Source organism: Monomorium pharaonis, unplaced genomic scaffold (genome assembly GCF_013373865.1).
Source record: "Monomorium pharaonis isolate MP-MQ-018 unplaced genomic scaffold, ASM1337386v2 scaffold_326, whole genome shotgun sequence".
Taxonomy (NCBI): domain Eukaryota; kingdom Metazoa; phylum Arthropoda; class Insecta; order Hymenoptera; family Formicidae; genus Monomorium; species Monomorium pharaonis.
Genome location: NW_023415611.1, coordinates 9,866 through 28,424, shown reverse-complemented (window position 1 = coordinate 28,424; position 18,559 = coordinate 9,866). Strand labels below are relative to the sequence as shown.

The 18,559-nt window shown below is 35.3% G+C and overlaps 1 long non-coding RNA gene across 1 annotated transcript; it reads right to left on the bottom strand.

The window, feature by feature from the left end:
- Nucleotides 1-8,160: 8,160 nt before the first annotated feature.
- Nucleotides 8,161-13,595, bottom strand: LOC118648257. The gene is made up of 2 exons (XR_004965225.1): nucleotides 10,329-13,595; nucleotides 8,161-9,069 (listed from the first exon to the last, which is right to left on the bottom strand). It is a non-coding gene; the product is annotated as an uncharacterized LOC118648257 (long non-coding RNA).
- Nucleotides 13,596-18,559: the final 4,964 nt, after the last annotated feature.

Sequence of the window (18,559 nt, the reverse complement as noted above, 5' to 3'; positions counted from 1 at the left end):
AAACGCTGAATAATCCGAATCCGGTAAACAATTCTTATGTTGTATAAAAATCTACTAATTGTACATAACGTAGTGTTTAGTTTACAAATGCGTGTTCTGATTTATTTCTGCGGGCTCAAATACAATGAAGTTAAACGATCGGTTTTGTAATACTATAGCAATTCCAAAATAGTTTTAATATTATTATAACATGTCGCAAATACGGTACCGGGTAGAAGATTCAAGTGGTTTGAAATATATGATATTGAGAAAATATTTTGAAGTCGCTATAGATACTGAATTTACACAAACTAAAAGCGCAAAAACAAAATAATTGTATAACTATAGCCAGGATAGCACCAAATACTGCTGTTTTATTTTTAATACACCGCATTAATAAAGAATAAGATAGATAAACCGACGTTCAATATAGTTTCCAGTTTCATACTGTACTATTGAATTTACAATGATGCATTCGCTGCATTGTTCATGAAAGGATCCGTAAAATCCTGTCATTCTCTAGTTTCTCTAATATTTTATTCCGCGGATAATGCTTTAAAGAGTTTAAAGAAAATCCGTTGTTACGTTGACACAACAACTATGTGAAAATTAAACACAATACCAAATAAGAAAATGTGTATGTGTGTACGTATAATAAATAATTACGGAATTTACTACAAAAACCACATGAGTCCATTTATTGTAAAATCTAAATTATAGCGCCAAATATCATTCTTTTATCAATACGCAGTAGCACATTGTAAACAATTTTGTTCCTACAAAAATCAAATAAAAAATGTTTAAAAATGAAAAGATTTTAGTTTTTAAAAAATCAACTTTTTGGACTCGTTAGATTTTTGTGGAAATTAATTAATTGTAATTTTTATGATTTAGATATTTTCAATTCTCGGTTATTACAGATTATGTTCTTAATTACAAATAAGTTTTCCTGTTTTCCTAGTTTTCCTGTTTTTCTAGTTTCCTGTTAACTAAAAAATAATATATCAAAAAATAGCTATGACGTCCTGTCTCCCTAAATATTTCAAAATGCTTTCGTGTCCTTTACATGGTCAAAGTCACGTTTCTACAGCTTCCACGTCGAGCAAATGCGCACATGTATTAACCATGCGCGGTGTAAACGCAACATTAATCCTTATATAAGCGGAGATAATGTTGACGTGACATACCATGAGCAAGAAGCTACTAGTTATATTTAAACAGATTTAATGTATGCAATTCCAACGGAATATTTGATGGCTCCACGAGAAGAACAATTTCAACTTCGAATTATTTGCTTTTTCAAGCTACGATAAAATAAATTTCAGTAAAAATATAAATATAATTAAAATCTATTGGTGAACAGCGTTTAAATATAATTAATCTTATACAGAAAAAAAAGTAATATAGCCAATAACATATGTAACTGCGGGCTGCCAACTACATAAAATACTCAATACAATAATATTTGTTATTAATGCAAGTACAATGTTGATACTGCAATAGCATATATTATTGTATTGAGTATATCTGTAATTGGCAGCCCGCAATAACATATCTTATAGAATATATTACTTTTTTTTTCAGTGTACAAAATGGTTTAAACAATTGTTTTATCTTAATAGATGACTGTCGCCAGCAAAATTTATAAAGTAATATAAAAGTTATACAGATGACACATTTTGAAATTGGTTAATAAATTGGCAATATAAATAAAAAAGAGAAGGGGGAAAGACAGAGAGAGAGAGAGAGTTAAGCTGCTAGTTAAAATTAACTTTGTGGTTGCAAAACTTTACTAATGTTAATATTATTATTATTATTATTATACTGACAACAATTTTTGTCGTCAAAGGATATGTATACCTTCAGCTCAGCATCATAGTTCGATCACTTTTGCTGCAATCTCTTTACTAGAAACTTTGCCTTCACGTTTGAAAGTTTACGCATTGTTCCTCCTCTAAGACGTGTTATATAAACAACGTTATTTTACCGTGTTCATAGTACATTAAAGAGGAAAAAGTGAAGTTTGCCTGTAATTTGAACTGCTTTGTGTCATTTTTACTATTTCCGTAGCGCGCGTGGCGGTGTAGATATAAAGAACGCATACTTCTACTTAATAAAAACATTCTTTAGAAACTCGCGACCAAAGTTTTTTCACAAAGTTATTCAACCTCGTAAAGTTATTCACCAAATTTTTGCCTCGCTTTATTTTCCAATAATATTCTTCAATAAAATTCGGTCATTCAATAAACAATTAATATGGCATTTCACGTTGAGTTACAAACCCTATTTTAATAAATACTATCGACCGAGTATGAAGTTAAGCAGCGACGTATTTCAATCACGTGTTGAAATTAATTTTGAAACGGATTAGTTTGTATTTTCGACTCATCAGATTAATTTGTTCCAATAACCATTTAGGTGTATCATTTTGAGGCTTTATTAATCCAGCTTTATATAAAATAGAATTAAGCAACTCATGCGAGCATATTAATAATAAGTTCGAAGTATTACTCAGTTTATATTAAATAGCGTTATTTCTCAATATTTTCACTGTAATGTAATCGTTTTCAACTTCTACGAAAATCATATTTTACTTTCTCCATTTATAAATTTCGTCCCGCAAAAGTATTAATAGTTTATATAGAAATTTTATTTGTTTATAAAACAATTTTTTATGCGGTTTTAATTAATTTTCATATTACATAAACGCAATGTGATTAGTATCTTATAAAGATATGTATACGCTTAAAAAAAATTATAATTACACATTTTGTATTCAAATTTAAGCGTATATTCCTGTTTAATGATTTTCCACTGAGCTCGAAAAAAAAAAGCTAACAGACTATTTTCTTTTGCAGATTTATCATATAATGTCCCTAGTTACATTTCAAAAGACGGAATGCACTGTAGCAACGTCAATGGATTGCTACGTCATTCTTCTCATGTTTTCAAAAGCGTTTCGCATACATTTGAGTTACTCGTAAGCGGCATTGTGATACGCTTTTTTCTCTTTCGGGTTCCCTTCATCTTCTTCGACATGTACGCACGATAGCATATACAATTCATACGCGATGGAATTTTTCTTCTCTGTACGAGTTCACTTCTTCAATTTCCTACGTTTCTCAAGCCACTGAGCATCGAAAGAACATTGCGTCGCTTTACCCTTTCTTTCTTGCCGAAAGGTTTTTGCGCGGATCCGTGAGAAAGAACTCTGCGACTAGCATCCGCAGAGACTGATATTGCATTATCGACAACAGATCGACAATCGACCTCAAATATCGACGATGTTTGAGACCCTGTGGAAACCGCGTAATGTCAATAGACGAGGATATGACGAATTTTTTGCCAAACATATACGAAGATCACCATGACAAAATATATATTTTATATTAAATAATGGCAGAGAGAAAGAGAGAGAGAGAATAAGTGAAAGAGAGAGAGAAAGAGAGAGATTTTTTTAAAGTATAAAAATTAAATATTGTATGTGCTGTAAGAGATGTTATACTAATAATATTGGCTTTAAAAATTTTATAAATTTAAGTTTATAAGATTTATAAAATTTTATATATATTAAATATAAATTAGATATATATAAAATATTAAACATATATTAACATACTATTTAAAATATTATATCACATTCATATATCGCATTCATAATTAAAGATACTCAAAGACATTATATAAATATCAATTTTAATCAATTTACGCAATCAAATTTGTTTACAATAATTTAATTCTTGAAATAGGGGCTATAAAAGAAATATAAATAATTATCAAGATTACAGGTTAAAATATTATGAGCCATTAAAATGCAACAGTAAGATTAAATATAAATTTAGTTAGCAAAGTAAGGAAAATACGAAAACGGTGTAAGATGAAACTACAAATTAGTACTTTATCTGACATGTTAGAACAATGATTTTAGATTATACACGTTAGTATTTTAGAATCTCAAATTACTGTGATATTTGATGAATAAAACGCTTAAGCCGGAAATATACTGATCTAAATCCCTGGTTCATATTTCCAATAATGAAAAGATACGAATCAAGCTGTTCATTACGAGAGAATACATTAGAAACTGTTTTAATAACCGAAAAGTATAGCTACTATTAAGCATCTCATAAACCCCATTATAGATATAATAACAAGTTTATAAAAAAATGAGTTTCTATTTTGGCTTATTATTATGCATATTTTTAGATGTAAGTATAAAGAGAATTTTTGTTAGAAATGCAATTCCTAAATATGTTTCTTCAGAATAGTAGTTATATTATTAAATAATATTTTTGCCATAGTAAAAATTTCTAATTATAACAAAAATTAAATATACATATATAATAAAAATAGAAAAATTAAATTTTCCATTAATTTCTCCTTCTGCCTTCATTCTTAAAAATAATAATTTACAAGTCAAAAGAAAAGATAAAAAAAAATGTTTATAAAATTTAAAATTTTCCATAATCGATACAATCGCAGCCTCTATAATTCGTTGCGATAAAGTGAAAAAGCAACAGATAGCATCTACAAGAAATTGAAAGAGCAATAAACTGCTAACGGAGCTGCGTCCCTTTGAATTTTTATTAGGGCGTGGTTTAACATTATTAGCTTGCATTGCGCGATAAACGTACAGTTTATGGCGACTTGTAACGACGATAAGACCGACGCAACGGCCCAGATAAAACGGTACAACAAACGGCAGTGGATTATCTCGCTATTAGATAAAAATTCATTTTCGTCGGTCGTTACCCAGCCGTTTTACGCGCGGTGATTACATTCGTTTCGCGATACTGCCTTGCGGCGTGTGGAGCATGGATTATTCATGATACCGCTGTAATATTTATCCGAAGCCGCGACACGCCGCGCGACGCAAAGCAAAATGTAATTTTTTTTTTTCTTTTCTGCCGCACGATCTCTCTTTACTTTTTTCCCCCAACCCCCTCGCTTGCTGCACGAATGTCCGGTTGTAAAGTAACCCTCGCGCGCGCGCGCCACTTCGAATGCATGTTAATTAAACGCAGAGGTAGCTCTTGTCGTCGCAGGTACTTTCCCGCCGTGGCTTTCACAATAATGGTGCAGACGCCGCTGCAGAGAACTTCCACCTACTAATCGAGTTTTGTCTAAAATATCCTGCGGCAATTTCGTCCCCGCCACGCGGGGGCACAGAGGTGCCGTTAATATTAAATTCAACCTTCACTTGTACCTCATCCTAACGCATCTTTTTATTATTACGCGACAGTAAAAACGGATGCCGCAAACATCAAATGCGAAGTGTGATTATGAGACTTCGATAATGACTATAACTGATACCGATGTTTTTTTTATAATTAACGAAAATAACTGATTTATTGTTTATGAAGTCTATCAAATTAAAAAATGTGACGTTTTCGTGAAAAAATTTGCAAGCAGTTTTGTAACATTTCGTAAGATTTACAAACTTCGAGCTCTAACTTCAATGTTTAATTATTTATTATTATATATTAGTAGTTTATAAATTATATTCACACATATGATATTCATTGTAATGGAGAATATATACACATTATATTTAGTTAAACTATTCAAAACATAGAAAGATTTAATTATCGCCTTCAATTTCCTCCTAAATCAACATAATTCAACTGTTTAATTCCATTTTCACGATCCATCATAATTTACCTAATAAACTTGATAAATTTTTTTTTACTTTTCATGTTCTCATTTAACGTGGCTAAATACCCATGGATAAACGATACAATAGTAATAACGTAAATATAATGGAGGGTCAGAATTATGGATTTGACAGGCGTTTTAAAGACCAAGTTCATTAAAACGACGCCGCACCGTACGCCTTTTGTTCTCCGTGCAGACGGCATTAAATTTCCCACATGCTTGATGCACACGCTCTCGCAAAATAAACCCGATATCACAATAATCTTGGTCTAACGCCGTTCGGCAGTGAAAAATGGCCGCTGCAGCATCTAAAGCCCTCCCTGTGGTTACCGATCGCGTAATATACGTCCGATTAAGGATTTTTATGGCATCGTCGAAAGTCGGCTACGCATGCGTGTGCATCTGTGTGTGTGTGTCCGCGCGCGCGTCGAAAATTGTGTTAAAATTTTCTCTGTTCACATTTCCGAGCCCCATCATCGTTTTTACTCCGTTTCACCGGAATCGATAATATTCACACTCCCCTCGCTTGCACAAAATTCGCGTATGCTAAATTAAATTCGCCATTCATAACGCGTTTCTCCGTATCCCCGCGCATTACGACGTGAAATGATCAACTCTGCAAACAGATTTTCCCTGTGCCGACTTGGTATATTATATTACCAGGCTAGTAACTCGTGCGTTTCCTTACGTGCAATTGGAGTTTACGTAGTTCACGAGGAAGCGGCACAAACATTCTTGTTACCGTTGACAATTTACTTGCTACTTTGTAGAGTTAATATTATTGTCGACCTCGCAAATGCTAAACAACTTCAGAAGCGACGAAAATATATGTAGGGAATAATTAAACCGTCGATTCTAATCAACAATTTAATTAACGGAAATAAATAAACTTTACAAAATTAATGTAAACAGCTTTCTATCCTTCTTCACTATTAATAGATCGTTTAAATTGCGGTCTTTTCTTCCAATATGAAAAAGTTAACATCGGTCTACGTTTGTTTCGCAACGGGCAATCTTTCATCCGCTCATACCGGCGGATTCGTTTATCCCCCGTGACACACACATTGTCCTTCTTCCGCAAACGAGAAACCGGGGGACACATTCGAAACAAACGTACGTACTAACCGCAACAAGTTCGACCTAGAAATCGCGCGAGTACGAACACACGCGCAAAAATGTGCAAACTGTTTGCCGCGGACGCACAAATATACATGACGGAGCAAAGGAACCAACGCTAACCGACGCACAAAGCAGACGCTTCTCTTATGTTGATTGTACCCGGCAGTTTGTGTCCCTTGAATCAGAAGTGTGCAACTCACTGAACGCTGAAACGTGTAGGGCGGTCGCCTCCGCAAATCGTGTCCCTTGTCCTTAGTTATTTACGACATGCAACACGGCAGCGACAATATCGTCGTCGCGTTGGGCTCCTCTCTCTCTCTCTCTCTCTTTATCTCTCTCTATCTCTCTCTTCGACGTTATTTACGCGCGCGGTCCTCTCTTACTCGCGCGCGCAAGCGCGCGCGTGTGGGATGGGTATACATATTTACCGGTATATGTACGAACGCTGCACGTGTACCGCGCATCATGCACGAAAGGAGAGGACGTGTCGCGTGCTCTTTGGAAACAAGGTATACGCCGCTCTCGTACTCTGCGAGGCAACGCGCGCCAGCCATTACGGGGGATTTTCAAGGGAGATTACCGCGATGAACGCGCATTCGATTAATCGCGCGCGGAAATACCACGAACTACTTTGCATTGCGTGATAGCGCATTGCTATTATAAGCACGGACCGGGAGGAGTTTCCTCGGGGAAAAATCAAAGGAAAAGATTGAAATTTTGTTTTCGACTTTTATTCCTACACTGAGAAAAAGATATTGTTAATTTGACTAAATTTTTCGACCAAATGAAATTTTGTCTACTCAAGTATTTATATATTTCAATTAACTACATGAATACTTGAATTAAAATTTGTGCATTTAAGTTAAATGCATAAATTTTTGATAAACAGACAAAATTTTAATTCAGTTGAAAAATTTTGTCAAATCAATAATATTTTTTTCTCAGTGCATGTTTCTATGCGTAGAACAATTTTTTCTCGTGCTAAAAAAAAGCAATTTCTCAATTTGTTTTTCAAATAAGTAACGATTACCGTTGCAAAGAATATCTTCTTGATGGCTAGTCTTAAAATATACTCGTTGTTTACTTGAAACAAGAGTTACTTAAAATAAACTTCTATGTATACACAGAAAAAGGTGTACTTGAATTAAACAAGTGTCAGTTATTTTAAATAATTCAAAAGTTTATATATTCGCAAATCTATCGTAAGTTCGTTATAAGTAACATATTTAATCAAAATATATTCTGAAACCTATGTAATTTTAATACTTCAACTGAGAATATCAAGTCAAAATAAATAATTCGATTTACTTATTACTTTGACTTTTCTTCAATTCAATTTTATAATATTTTTCGGGAAAGTATGAATTCTTTTTTCAAATTTATAGTAATATTTTTTTCTAAAATTTGTGATAATTATAAGATATATATTTTAAAACTATTATCAAGAAAATATTCTTTATTGAAGATAACCGTTACTTATTATAAGAAAAAAAGTAAACTGAGTAATCGCTTTTCTTAACAATAGAGTAAGTATTTATCTGTATGTATGTTCCCCAAAGTTAGTTTGTGACTATCAGTGCATTACGAAATCTTGCGCAAGTTTGAAACCGCGATTATGTTGAGAAAAGAGACCCTTGGTTTAAACCTGATATATAGATTTGAAATAATATATGAAAACAAATTTAAATAATTCCAATTTTATGGAATTTTATAAGATAGTTAATAAAAAAACAATTTACATTGTATGAAAATAAATTTTGAACAAATGTGAGTCATTTGCTCATAAAAATTTGTTCATAGTGCAATAATTAACACTGGAATGCTAATTAGAAAAGAATATCTCGTAATCTTAGTAAAAAAGAGGAAAAAATTGAGTTTCAAAAAAACAATTGTATCTACAGAACAGCTGTAATTCACTCACCGGCCGATGCGTCGTGATCACCTTGCTCCTCTCCGTTTCCGGGTGTCCCTTTCCTTCTTTTAGTTGCAGAATGTGTCCTTGGTTGCACCCGTGCATCACTATCACTGACACTCGCATATATATCGTCATATACACTGAAAAAAAAAAATTCTTAGTAAACCTGCATTTAGTAATGATTTTGTTGAAATGCATTTAGTAATGATTTTGTTGAAATATTTGGTTGTTATAAACAAATGCAGTAATAATGACAAAACGTTTGGTAATAATTATAAACATTTCATTATAAGTACATTATTTTGTTATAATTACCTTACACTTGAAACTATTTCATTAAGGTTTTGGGTAGTTTTGACCAAGGCTGGATTATTATAACCAAGTCTTTTTGTCAGTGTACGCTAAAATAAAATAAAGGATGTATGCACTGGAAAAAAAGTTTTGTTGTTTTATGAGAAATTCTGGTTGATTCAACCTGTCCGTTTGTTCGAAAATGGACGATACAAATTTTGTAGTTGGAATTACCAGAGGATTCTGGTTAATTCCATCCTGTTTGAATCTACCAGAATTTCTTGTTAATCTTACTACATCGTTTTGTTAGGTTTACAAAACTCTACAAAAATTTCTTGTTAATCTTATTATATTGTTTTATTAGGTTAACACAATTTTTTGGTTAAAAAACGAGTTCGGATAGAGTTTTTAAAATAATAACAATATATCTTGGTTTAAAGTACACTGCATATATTTTACATATATTTTACTAACCTCTAAAAATCTCTATATAGCTGTCGAAATTCCATTCGCGCAGAAGAGAAGACGTTTTTTCGTCCGCCATGCCGTTGAACAGAATAATGTAAATACACGATTGTAAGACACGAAACAAATATAAAAGCTACCTTATGGGTACCGCGTGATATTAGTATCGCATCAATACCGCGTTGGTTTGCGCGAGATTGGCATGCACCGACTTGCGCTGCGAGAACGAAGGCGCCAGCACTATCGCTATTTTTGTAAATATAACAAGAAGTTTTGTATTATTTTGTAGATTCAACAAGAAGTTTTGTAGATCCAACAAGAAAAACTTAATCAAATCCTTATAGTACAGTTAACCAAACGGTTGTAGTTATAAGCTGTAAAATCTTGTTATGATAACCAGAAATTCTGTTTCGTTTAATAAGAATACGCTCAACCAGAACCGTTTTATTATTATAATAAAACCATTTTTCTCAGTGTGTAACCGTATATAATAATCTATCCGCAATATGCAAATTTAGTTCACAACAGAATTCGAAATAATTTATCATATAATACCTATTTACGATGTAGTCAATTTTTTAAATAAAAACTCGCGAAGCACGAGATAATGTGAGTGAATATTTATTGCTAATATTTATTGCTCGATTTTTACATCGAGAAAAAGAATCGAAAAAACAACTCTTTATTAGAAAAGAGATAGAATTAAAATTACAATATATAAAAGTAAAAAATTTCTCTAAAATTCCATGTGAAAATTCACGATCGAAGGATAAAAAATGAATTTCCTAAATATTCCAAGTTTTCTCGGTAATAAACGCCCCGCTGTTATCTATACTTGAACGAATTACCGTTATTGAAACCTGGCAGCAAGTGATAAGCTCAGTACAACAGATAATTCACTCACCGGCCGATGCGTCGTGATCACCTTGCTCCTCTCCGTTTCCGGGTGTCCCTTTCCTTCCTTTTGTTGTAGAATGTATCCTTGGTTGCACCTGTGCCATCACTATACCGACACTCGCGTATATATCGTCACGTATGCAAACGACCGAACGATCAGGTTAGGTTAGGTTAGATTGCGACGACACTTACGTATTTTATAAGACAATCGCACGGAACGAAATGCACGCGGGGCGATCGTTTGTTTATTCCATTGATTTCGATTTGATTTGATTCACTCTCGGTACTCGTTCGCGTTTGTTATTCACTTGGCAACGTAAAATAAAGGATAAAGAGATCGCGGAACTCCGACGGATGCTCCGCGACAGAACTCGCGAGATTTACTACGGAGTAATAGAAAGGGGGAAAATGGCTTTTGCAATTTCGTGCGATAAAATACAAGCGGGACTTGGACGTCACTTTTAAAATCTCAATTAACGTACCGGCGAAACGAAGAACGCGGAGTCAACGGACAAGCGACGGACGGACGCTGCGAAGTGAGACGCGATGTATGTATCAAGCGCGACGTACTTCACGATACTGAATATTCTCCGTGCATTTCGCACACGCACGACGTTGCTCTATTTTTCATACCTAGCGGACTGACGAACACACCAAGGTCAATGTTCTTCGTTTCTCGCGATAATACGGATAAAGAGATGCACGAGATGAATGATATAAATTTCGTCCCGACATCGCGTGTCCCGACGAGAGAAACTTAACCTTCCGAGAATGCGAAAATAACGGAATGGGGAAACGAATCGCGACCTCGCACGGTACACTTTTCGGGGAAAACAGACTGACCGCGACGTACGTTTGAGTGCACCGCTTTTGAAAGCTCGACTAACATTTATGTCGGGCGAAACGAGGGACCGTGAAACCGTTGGACATGAGCAACGAATAACTGCGAACCGAAACGCGACGTTGTGTCAAACACGACGCACTTCACGACACTGAAATCCCGCGTATCTCACACACGTCGTTGTTCCCGTAGTTATTTTCCATGGGGTTTAGGCGGACCGACGGACACACCACGGTCATTGTCGTTCTTCGCGATATTCGCGACGGATGAAAAGACGACGCGATAAATAAATTACGACGCGCACGACGCGTCTCCCCGACGGGACTGAGGTTACTTCTCGAGAATGTAGGAGGGGGGGGGGAGGGGAAGCAGCTCGCCGGTCACCACGATACGAGTCTACTTTTCGGGAAAAGAGAAACTGGCGGCGAAAAAATGCAGGCGAGGCTCGCGGGCGTCGCTTTCGAGATCTCGGTTAATGCGTCGGCGAAACGAGGAACGCGGAATCACCGTCGTACACGGCGACGGACGCGACGAGCGAACTGGACGCGACGAGCGAACTGAACACGACGCACTTGGTGGTATTGAATCCCGCGTATTTTACACGACGACGCGTCACGTAGCTCGCGGTTGTTTCTCGTACCTTCGACGGACTAACGTACACACCAAGGTCATCGCTGTAGTTCCCTACCGACGGACGAAAAGACACACGTCCTCACACCCGTGTCCTCGCGACGGAAATGAGCCGGAGCGTGGGGGGAGGGGCAAACGTTATGGGAGCAGCGAGTAGCTGATTGGTCACTTTGGGAATAGGCATTTCGCGGGAAAGTAAAAAAGTTTAATCGCGTCGCCGCGCCGGCACGAGCCTCGCTCTTGCTTATGTAGCGATGGGAAAAGCTTCGGACAAACGTCGACACGCTCGAAATCAAACACGAAGGCGACTTCCAACAAGTCCTGATCGTAAATCCATCACTGTCTCTGACTTACTCGACACGATTGAAAACTTATCGAAGATTGAAAACAATGGGCCAGCCTCGATGCGGTTTCCGAGAAGAGATTCGACGCCACCGAAATACAGAAGGAAGGCTCGAGATATTTCTGACGTCGAAAGAAACTTTACACGCGAGCGACGAACGCTCAAAATTAAAGTGATATATATCGATATATACGCAGATCCCAGGTTGCTAACGCGGGCTCGATAGCCAATCAAAAGCGCTGATCAGTATTAGCGCTATTAATGCTAATTGGATGTCGCACGTCTCGCTCTCTGATCTCGAAAGTCTCGTACATATAATATTTCGGTGACGTTCCGGCTAATCCTTTTTTTCCGGTAGCCGAGATAGACAACAAGCTTTCTAATCTTTTCGAATCTTCCGTGAGTTTATCAATCCTGGCACGAAGACAGTGATGGATTTATGATCGGAGTTCTCCGAAGTCACGTTCGACGCACCGCTTTTTAAGATACCTATAATCGCCAATCGGTCGCACAATATAAGATATCGAATTTAAGGAACTGCGTTTGCACAGATCGAAAATAATGACGCGCAGTGAAAAAGAAATGTATATAAAAATATATAAAAATCACACATAAAATATTATTGAGCTACTAAGATGTGCTGCTGCGCTTTCTCTTTTTAATCAATGCCTATTTCTCGTGTGATTTTGAGTCGAAATTTTTATCCTTTTGGTCTCAATTAAAATCTTTTATGCTTATTTTGATATATACTTTATATTCTCAAATAGAAATTTTTGAACCTATTTGCAACATCTTTACTATAATTGTATAACAATCATATTTTTTATTTAAAAATCAAGATTAAAAATGAAAACTTTTAAATCTTTATTCTTACATGTTTCTAAATCAATTGTAATTGTCGAGATTCTATACGCATTACGAAATTTTCCTGCGCAGTATAGAGATACTGCGAAAATCCCCAAAAATTTGTCTACACCAGTGATCAATTAGCGTCTGCAATAGAGTCATCGTACGGCAATTGAACTATAATTACACGATAATGGAGCTAAATTAATGGCGCAAATACTGGCAATTCAATGTGTTTTGTAATTGTCCATTGTAAACGGAATGGATGATGCACACTCACTGTCCGTATTTCGCATCGTGAAGAAAACACTTCGGGAGAAAACTGCGCGCACAAGAAACCTGTGTCGAAAGAATCCAAAAGACGACCGAGTGCAATCTCGACGGTACACTCGGAACTTTCGTGCGATTTCCGGAATTTTGTTTCTCACAATTTCCTCGGACCTAGTGTCATTCAATTCGTCTCGTCGACTTGAAATGTTGGCACGCGCGTTGTGTGCAGCTACTACAATCTTCATTTAACATCGATCGGAAAATATTTCGACTATTATATAATAAATGTCATACGAATAAATTGTATAAATTTATAACAAGTTATGTATATAAATTTACCTATTTGTAGAAATTTTTATTTCCTGTTTATATATATTTACAACTTTTTACTATTTTGAAGTGGATAAATGTAATAAAAGATGCTTTTTATTTTCAAAAAATTAAAAAGAAAAAGTTTACTTATTATGTAAACTTTGCATGAGTCACTGATTATTTAATAATGCGCAAATTACATTGCACTACATTCTGTTTTGTTGTAAAATAAATAAAATTGGCAATTGTCTTAAACAGTTCTTCTTATTAAATTACTTTGTTGTAATCTTAATAGCACTTAAATTATTTAATTATTTATTTCATTTTATGTAAATGTAAGCGTTTTATAATTTTTACCTGACAATGCATTTTTTCTTGGTCATTTATTAAGTATCTGCACTGGCGTCAGATTTAAATTTCTTCACAGTAGTTTAGGTTTAACATAATTCCGACAGGAGGCGTACGATGATTAAATCAATATTCTCGGGGCATTTCGATAACCGAAAGTTTGACGATACTCTATCTCTCTCAAATTAAATGTGAGTTACATACAAATGATTATTATATTGACATCGTGCACTTTTATCTCGATGAAATAGGGTGTTCGTGCTTATGCTATGAAACGAAAAACTCGAGAAAGGCACGGAAGCAACGTGGTGAACTGGGATTTTAATTAAGGAGCTGCGCGCCTCGTGCAAATGGCAATTTCTGTCGGCTGCGGGTAACGACGTTTCCTCGGGGAAAAGAAGAAAAAAACACTTAAATCGACCGAGTGAACGCGTTAGTTACTTTCAGCGGAGTCATCATCTTTCCGAGGACGCGCCAAGCTACTCGTTTCGAAAAATGACTATGAACCGACAGTAAGAAAGTAGAGAGACTGGCGAAACAATTTCAATCGATTCTCAAACAGCTATATTCTTAGATCTTTAATATTTAATCTGATTTTCACGCCTTATTTTTGCCCTAAAATTTTAGTAAAATATCCTGAAATTTATGAATCAAAATACTATTGCAAAAATATTCTCGAAAAAAGTAAAATGTTTATTCGTAAATTTTGAACACCCTGCATATTTATTGAATGCTGTATTTTAATTACATCAGATTAGATCTGCGTTTTTCATAAAATTTGCATATTCAATACGAACATTTGGTATTTTCAATAGGAATCTTTCCTAATTTTAATATTCAAATTAAAACGATATGCAAATTGTTGATTAATTAAAATATGCACGAATCAACGAGCAATTTCAAGTGTGAATTTGTCGGATTGGCACTGTTTTATTCAATCGTTACATAAAAATATTATTGATTTGGATTAATTACGAAAAAAATGTAATCCGGTTATAAAATCACTAAAACTCAAATAAGAAACAAATGTTATTGTACTTGATATTAAAAAATCCTTTAAAAATGCATCTTTGATCAAGCACAATATCATTCGTTCCTTATTTATTAACAAAATTTTCATTTATTTTATAATAAAAGAACAGCTAACATAATAAATCATGCATTCTCCAATAATCAACAATCTATGTAAAGTCACATGCATAATAAATAAAGCTTCCCTTTATTTCAATTGTTTAAAAATTAGAAAAAAGTATTTCACAATTTTACATTTTACTTTTTTTTAACTATATATTACACATCAAAAAGTTATAAATTTTCAAAGTAAAATGCGGATATAATTCACTTACAATACATATAATAATTTATCTCGGACATGGTTTGAATATTTTCTGCGACAAATGAGAAATGATCATAGTAGCCGTGTTGACATTTCGAGTCAACGAAGTAAATTAGATGACAGTATGTTCGAGGAAACCGTGAGAAACAAAACTCCGGAAATCGCATGTGTGATGAACCGAATGTCGTTCGAGCATATCGTCGAGATTGCAACTTCTTTCCACAGATTTTCCGTACACAGCTTTCTTGGCGAACTGCTGTCTGTCGACGCGACATGCGGCGGCAAGTAGTATATACATATACTGATTGCTACACGTAGTCCAAACAAATATACAAGAATCATTCGCAGCTGTTCTTGCAATATTTCTGGATATCACAGGTAACAATGCAGTGGAACAAACAGAAATGCCGCAGTGAGACGTGCTCTGCAATATTTATTTTTAATGTTACACACCGGTGTGCTTTCGGTACCCCGACACTTCTAAATAATTCGTTTGCAACATTCCTCTGTGAAGTACACTTAATAAATTTGTATCTAAATCAATAGCGAAATACAACTTTTTCATATATTATTTAGTAATTTAAGAAATAGCAATATACAATTTCATTATGTAATAAAGCAACTTAATATATTTTTACATGTGAAAAAGAAATTCTCTTTAGCAATTTGTAATACGTAACAGAAACACACAGATTTTTTATGACACCTGCTCTATATTTAATTTATACCAAAAAGGAAAGATAGTAACCTTTGCGACCCGCTTTCTCGGGATCATGTTTACTAAGTGCGCAAAGTATCTCGGCAAAGTAATCTCGCGGTTTTACTGGCTAAAAATAAATACCGCGTTGCGCGACACAAAGTTGACGTCCCCTAATAAATTCGCCTTTTCCCCCCCCTCGTAGAGAAGAGACCGGCACATTCCCAAAACCTCGGCATAATTCCCGCGTATTAATCATGCGCGGTTTAAACGAAAGAATAACGTCCAGGTCGGAGTTGAAACCACTCCCGTCGTAAATCACCGCGCCTCAAGGAATAAGCGCGGACGCAGCTTCCGAATTCCACGATCTCTCACGGATTTTCTTGCGCGCCGACGACGGAAACTCTCACGACGGCCATCCGGACTTCTCGATATCGTTCGACTTACTCCCCCATCGACGTGCTTTATTTTTCACATCGCGGGGAGATCCCCGGTTTCTACTTGGTGCTCGCTCTCTTCCCTCGACCATCTGTCGAATGTTTTCATTTTCCCGGCAATTCCGACACGTGCGCGACTCCCCGTTGTGTCTCCTTTTCTCTCATTTCTTGCCGCCTCTCGTGCGCGCGATAATGCTCGCTCGATGCATGCGCGGATATCTCCTCTCTCTCTCTCTCTCTCTCTTTTACTCTTTTCACTCTTTTTCACGATTCGAAATTTTCTCTTTTTACGAAAATCGATTTAAGTGGAATACGTTCTAGTCGATCCTCTCCTGCGGATATCAGCTAAACCGAACCGCGTCCTCGAGTTCCGTTGCCATTCAAAAAATTTCGCGCGTCTTGTTTGTCCGACTTTAGAGAAATATTGCGCGCAAGCTGCACAAGTGCAGAGTCTATATTTGTCGTAACGCCATTATCGATTGCCAGCAACGCCGCGGTAGAGTCCGAAATGGCGAACGACTGTTACATCGGTGTGTACGATCAGGATGTTTGCAAGTGTTACCGCCACGTTTACAGTGTTCGCACCAAAAGATATTGTACTTTTTCTTTTTCAAAATTTTATACAGCTTAAACATGTACAGCTTGGCAAATAGAAGTACAGACTAATCGTATAAATCAGAATTTGTATCTTGAGAATTTCAACTGTTTCAACTTCGATACGTCCTTCGTTGATGTACGAGACATTTAAATATGGAACTTTTTAAATTAAGAAATTAAAATATTTCGACGAATTGAGAACCGATACTGCAACTAGGCGGGAACTTCATTTACGGTTTCATCATCAAGACGTTGGTTATTGAATATCAAAAAGTTTAATTAGCAACGACTTTTTTTGTCAAAGTTATACTAATAAAGAATTTATTAAGCTCATTAAAAAGTCTATGACTGTAAAGTAATGTGCCAGTTTCATAACGTGTTCGTGATATTAAAATAGAGTCAACTTTAAAGCAATATTTTCTCATTAACGATTTTTGTCTAGGAAGCAAACAAACGGCTTATAATTATTAAATTAATTTGTTAGTAATATATAACAGAATACAATAAATTGATTACATAATGAATGTTGATATATGCATTACAAATGTCGACATATACGTATTTCACAATTGTGACGGCACGATCAATATTAAAATATTCTTTGATAATAATTGCAATGATGTTTACAAGACTTGTTTCTCTCTCCTCTGCTTAATTAATTTTGATCATTACATTATAGGACTTTGCATTTACCGCAATGAAGTCTATCTCAGACGTGCAGTTAATTGCTGTTACCTGTGAGTCTCTATCTCAGGCGCTATTTGCAAATTGGGTTAATAAGACGTTTCCACAATGTATATTCAAAAATTATACGACAGTTGTCAATTTCATACAAATTCTAGTCGCAGAAAATAATAATGTTAGAAATCAAAAATGAAAAATGAAAATAACAGATTAAAGAAGAAGGAAAGAAAGATCTAAAAAGAAAAAAGCAAGTTCAAATAACATAGATGACATACATACATGTAATAACTGGGTTGTATTTTTTAAAAATATGTCCCACTTCACTATTACAGAGAAGAAAAAAATTGTTATATTTTTTCTTGAGAATAAAGTTGGTAGTAGTATAATTAATATTTTATCTCGTATATTTTGGCAGACGCGGCGGATAGTATAATATTGCACTGCGCTCTACGTATTTTGTGTTACGGATAATAATAAGGCCAATTATTCTGAGAGGATTACGCAGTACATTAAAGAGATAGAGCAGCGCCTCAGGGTGGCAGCAATTTATATGCGAACGAAAGCACCTTAATGACAGTAATGTTAGCCTCGCGAATTTGCAAGATTATTACAGTGGAAGTTCCTATTAAATAATTTTGCTATCTTTTCCCCTTCAATTTTTTCAAAACTACCTACTCAAAGGTACCACCTCATTTGATTACAAACGTGTTGCAGAAAAATTGATGGCGCCTTGGATTTAAATATTCGCACCCAGTACTTGACGTATCCAAACGTAAAAGCAAAAACCTGACGACGCATAATTATGCTTCTCTGACCGACATTATTTCCGTTACAATAATTTAACGAGGAAAAATACGTCGGTTTTGCAATGATACCAGTAAAACGGGAATAACACAG